Source organism: Bombina bombina, chromosome 1 (genome assembly GCF_027579735.1).
Source record: "Bombina bombina isolate aBomBom1 chromosome 1, aBomBom1.pri, whole genome shotgun sequence".
NCBI lineage: Eukaryota > Metazoa > Chordata > Amphibia > Anura > Bombinatoridae > Bombina > Bombina bombina.
Window position 1 is genome coordinate 807,258,695 of NC_069499.1, and position 6,000 is coordinate 807,264,694.

Sequence of the window (6,000 nt, forward strand, 5' to 3'; positions counted from 1 at the left end):
TGATGTTAAAAACCACAACAATATACAATCTTAATCACAAAATAAATTACAATAAAACAGCTGTTGATGGTTGGATAAAAAATCTAAATATATAAAAACATCAATTTACTGAGTAGGTGTCCATAAATATGAAGGTCCCAAACTTTAAATTCTTTCCAGAGAGTGAATGTCCAATATGAAGATTCTATTTTAAACAGTTATCCTTATATATCCCTCGATAAACGGTGAAATGATGAAGTGTGTAAAAAAGAAAAACGTAGTGGTTTTCAAATCAAATTTCAAAAATTATTGTGAATATCCAAAAAATCCTGAAAAGATGATGTGATGAAGTGGGCGTGAATAATCAAAAATGTGTGTACACAAAAAGGAAAAAAGAAAAAGGAAAAAATGTGAAAAAATAATCCAAATGAATATTTAGCATGTGTTAAAGTGAATAACACACTTATAAAGTGACCCTTATGTGAATACAAGATGTGAAGAGATGCTCCTAAAAAGTTATTCCTGTGTGTAAACGATGAAAAAATACAGAAATGGATCCTATGTCTCAGGGATCAATTCATTCAAAGATATACCTGTAATAAAACAAATTTAACATAGTGCAAAACTGCTATTCAAACTTAGTAATTGAAAAGAAGCTTACCATATATGTCAACGCATTTCGGCCCTAAGTACTGGGCCTTTATCAAGAACAGATTTTTAGTTTAATTGTTAGTTTAAACATAGTTCTTTTAATTTGACAGGTAAATTTAACCCCTTAATGACCACAGCACTTTTCCATTTTCTGTCCGTTTGGGACCAAGGCTATTTTTACATTTTTGCGGTGTTTGTGTTTAGCTGTAATTTTCCGCTTACTCATTTACTGCACCCACACATATTATATACGTTTTTCTCGCCATTAAATGGACTTTCTGAAGATACCATTATTTTCATCATATCTTATAATTTACTATAAAAAAAATTATAAAATATGAGGAAAAATTGAAAAAAAAAACACCTTTTCTAACTTTGACCCCCAAAATCTGTTACATTTCTACAACCACCAAAAAACACCCATGCTAAATAGTTTCTAAATTTTGTCCTGAGTTTAGAAATACCCAATGTTTACATGTTCTTTACTTTTTTTGCAGGTTATAGGGCCATAAATACAAGTAGCACTTTGCTATTTCCAAACCATTTTTTTTTTCAAAATTAGCGCTAGTTACATTAGAACACTGATATCGTTCAGGAATCTCTGAATATCCATTGACATGTATATATATTTTTTTAGTAGACAACCCAAAGTATTGATCTAGGCCCATTTTGGTATATTTCATGCCACCATTTCACGGCCAAATGCGATCAAATAAAAAAAATTGTTCACTTTTTCACAATTTTTTTCACAAACTTTAGGTTTCTCACTGAAATTATTTACAAACAGCTTTTTCAATTATGGCACAAATGGTTGTAAATTCTTCTCTGGGATCCCCTTTGACCAGAAATAGCAGACTTATATGGCTTTGGTGTTGCTTTTTGGTAATTAGAATGCCACTAAATGCCACTGTGCACCACACGTGTATTATGCCCAGCAGTGAAGGGGCTAATTAGGGAGCATGTAGGGAGCTTTTTGGGGTAATTTTAGCTTTAGTTTATTGATCTAGGACCATTTTGGTATATTTCATGCCACCATTTCACCGCCAAATGCGATCAAATTAAAAAAAACGTAAATTTTTTCACAATTTTAGGTTTCTCACTGAAATAATTTACAAACAGCTTGTGCATTTATGGCACAAATGGTTGTAAATGCTTCTCTGGGATCCCCTTTGTTCAAAAGCTTTGGCATTGCTTTTTGGTATTTAGAAGGCCGCTAAATGCCGCTGCGCATCACACGTGTATTATGGCTAGCATTGAAGGGGTTAATTAGGTAGCTTGCAGGGTTAATATTAGATTTAGTGTAGAGCTCAGCCTCCCACCTGAAACATCAGACCCCCTGATCCCTCCCAAACAGCTCTCTTCCCTCCCCCACCCCACAATTGTCCCCGCCATCTTAAGTACTGGCAGAAAGTCTGCCAGTACTAAAATAAAAGCTATATTTTTTTTGTTTTGTTTTTAAAAAAAGCATATTTACATATGCTGCTGTGTACGATCCCCCCTTAGCCCCCAACCTCACTGATCCCCCCCAAACAGCTCTATAACCCTCCCACTCTAACTTGATGGGTGCCATCTTGGGTACTGGCAGCTGTCTGCCAGTACCCAGTTTAGAAGAAAAAATGTTTTTATTTTTAATTTTGTAAGCTTTTCTGTAGTGTAGCTTCCCCCCACACAAAACCAACCCCCCACCCCTCCACGATCTCTTTTTGTGCTTTTACACAAACAAGATTAGGCCACTTATTACTTAAAAATGTTTCCGTAGTGTAGCGGTTCCCACCCGCTCCCGCCCCGTGCACGTGCCCGCCCGCCACCCTCCGTGCACGCCCCCGACGGTGCCGCCTCCGATCCCGCCCCCCGTGACGTAACACAGCACACCGATGGCCGCCCACCCGCCTCCCAAGTCGGCTCCCACCCACCAGCGATACCGGCCATCGATGTCCGGTGCAGAGAGGGCCACAGAGTGGCTCTCTCTGCATCGGATGGCCATGTAAGGTTATTGCAGGATGCCTCCATATCGAGGCATCACTGCAATAACCGGAAAGCAGCTGGAAGCGAGTAGGATCGCTTCCAGCTGCTTTCCACACCGAGGACGTGCAGGGTACATCCTCAGGCATTAACTGCCTTTTTTTTGAGGACGTACCCTGCACGTCCTCGGTCATTAAGGGGTTAAATTTAATTTAAGCTAGGGAAATTGTAATTTTAATATAAAGTTAGGGGGGTGTTAGGTTTAGGGGTTACTAGTTTAATTTAGTTTATTGCAATATGGGGGGCTTTCAGTTTAGGGGTTAATAGTTTACTTTAGTATATTTCTTGCGGTTTAGGGGTTAATAGGTTTATTATAGTGGCGGTTATTTTAGTGATGGCGGTGTGTCACAGTTCAATTCAGAATCTGCTTAAATAAAAGGACCAAATGTGCAGATCAATAATTTGAAGTTATTATGCTTCAATAAATAAGTTTATTTGTCCCTATCTGAATCACTGAACTAACAATACTGTTTAGTATTATGATTCAGATAGAATTTAATTTACCACTTTATAGTTATATGTTGTTTTATCTCATACAAACACATAACTACAGTGTGGATTTATAATATATCGTGAAAATTAAGCAACAATGAGACTATAATGGTACTCTTAGGTTGATAGAAACTTTCCCAAAAGATAATATTATCATCTGTGAGTGCACTGATCAGATACGTAGTCATGAAGGTATGTTTGAATAACTTGGTAAAAGTTCCGGTAAGTAAATGTAAACTTTATATCCAATACGAGTAGTGAAAGATATGACAACAAAAGTACTTTAGGCAGATTGAGTAGAAAAAGCTGGTTACCCAAAAGCGGTAAGTACTTACACGCTGAAGAGAGGGAGAGGAGACACAGACTGCAGCTGCGGCACAAATGTGTTTGAGCGCGAAGTCGGATTCACAGTGGGAGGCGATCCTGAGGCGGGGTATCCGGTGACAGCGTATGCTGTCAGGTAACGGAGACACAGGTAGTTCCAATAAGGAAAGGCTTGGTTGATTCCAATACAGGAGTAATACTCAATTACAAGCAATGAAAGGGAGAAAATGAGGTCCTTATAAAGGAAGCTATGCCAGCATACTTAAAGGTACAGTGCACAAGGCTCACAATATGACAGGTCCCCCACCCAAGGAAAACCTCCAGGTTTTCAAAAAGTGGGTCTATCCGGATGCCTTCTATGGAAAAGATTTATCAATCGAGGAGCAGAGACCTGTGAAGCAGATACCCAGGAGTCATCATCCGAAGAATAACCAGACCAGCGAACAAGATACTGTAAATCCCCACGGTATAGTCTAGAGTCTATAATGTCAGAGACCTCATAATCCTCTTCCGAAGTTTGAGCTTCAGGGATTGTAGTTAAAGGGACTGGTTGTGACCGAACAGGCGTGTATGGTTTTAGCAGGGAGACATGGAATGAGGGATGTATACGGAAATTCTCAGGTAACTGCAGGACTACTGCGTTGGGGTTAATGATCTTAGTGATCGGAAATGGTCCAGTATATAACTGGTTAAACTTTGCCTTAGAAGCCGGAATTTTCAGATGCCGGGTGGATAACCAAACGGAATCACCAACTTTATAATCAGGTGCTGGTCGCCGTCTGAGGTTATAATATCGTTGGTGTTGGGTTTGTGCCTGTTGAATATTTTCCTTTAGTAAGTTAAAAGATTGTGCTATAGAGTTCACCAAGTTGTTAACAACTGGACATGGCACATAGATGTTACGATGAAATTCGTAGTCTGGATCAAATCCGTAATTTGCAAAAAACTGAGTCATTTGAGTGGAAGCATTCTTAGTATTGTTATAGGCAAATTCAGCAGTTGCCAAAAAATCTGCCCACTTCTCTTGTTTTTGAGAACAATGAATTCTCAAATATTGTTCCAAGGACTGATTAGTACGTTCACACTGACCATTAGTCTGTGGACGATAAGATGTGGTCAATTTTCTTGTGATATTCAACTTTTGACATAATGATTGCCAGAATTTTGACGTAAATTGACTTCCTTGATCAGTTAAAACACTAGTTGGAAGTCCATGTAGTTTAACTATATGATTCAAAAATAGGTCAGCTGTTTGTGAAGCAGTGGGTAATGCTAGTAAAGGTAGGAAATGCGCCATTTTAGTAAATAGATCAATCACCACTAATATTGTGGTGTAATTTTTTGAAGTTGGTAGTTCTACAATGAAGTCCATTGCGACTTCCTTCCATGGCCGTTCTGGGATGGGTAGAGACATTAAATATCCAAAGGGCTTTTTATGTTCCTTTTTATATTGAACACAAGTTGTACAAGTATGGACATATTCTTCAAGTGTTTTCCACATTTTAGGCCACCAATATTTCCTTCTTAATAAATGATAAGTGTTTTGAACACCTGGATGACCATTAAGAATGGAGTCATGGTTTTGTTGTATTATGCTTCCCTGTAAAGTAGGGGGTATATACAATAAATTTCCATAATAGTACAACCCATCAGAACGTTTTGTGAGGTTGTATTTTTCTGGGTTACAGTCTCTACCTTGTGAATATTCTTTCTCTTGTTCTAGACTCAGAGTACAAGAAATGAATTGAGTAATTGGTAGCACAGTACCAGGAAGAGATCTTTTATTATCTGGCAAAGTCTGTCTAGATAGTGCGTCTGCTTTTTTATTCCTTGTACCTGGTCTGTATTGAATATGGAAATTGAACCTGGAAAAAAACAAACTCCATCTGAGCTGTCTTGAGGATAATGTGCGATTAGTTTGTAAATATTCTAAGTTTTTATGGTCTGTATAGACTAAAATTGGTGTCTCAGTCCCTTCCAGTAAGTGTCTCCAATTTTCAAAAGCAGACTTAATGGATAGGAGCTCTTTTTCTCAAATAGGGTAGTTAATTTCTGCTGGACACAGAGATCTAGAAAAATATGCCACAGGGTGCATAGGTTCTGAGAGACTTTTCCTTTGGGACAAAATAGCACCCAATGCACAATCAGACGCATCCACCTCAAGTACAAATTGTTTGGTGGGGTCTGGGAATTGAAGGATGGGTGCTGTAGTAAAACTATTTTTAAGAGTTTCAAATGCACATTGTGCTTCTGTACTCCAAATAAAAGGAACATGTTTTCCTGTGAGTCTTGTCAATGGTTTCACAATATGTGAAAAATTGTTAATAAATTTACGGTAAAAATTTGAAAAACCTAGAAAACTTTGTAATTCCTTTACAGTAGTTGGCCTTGGCCAGCCTGTAATGGCTGATATTTTTGTATCTTCCATGTTGATACCTTCAGCCGTTATTCTATAACCTAAAAAAGAGATATCTTGTGTGTGAAAGATACATTTTTCAGGTTTAGCAAAGAGTTGATTTTCTCTGAGTCTTG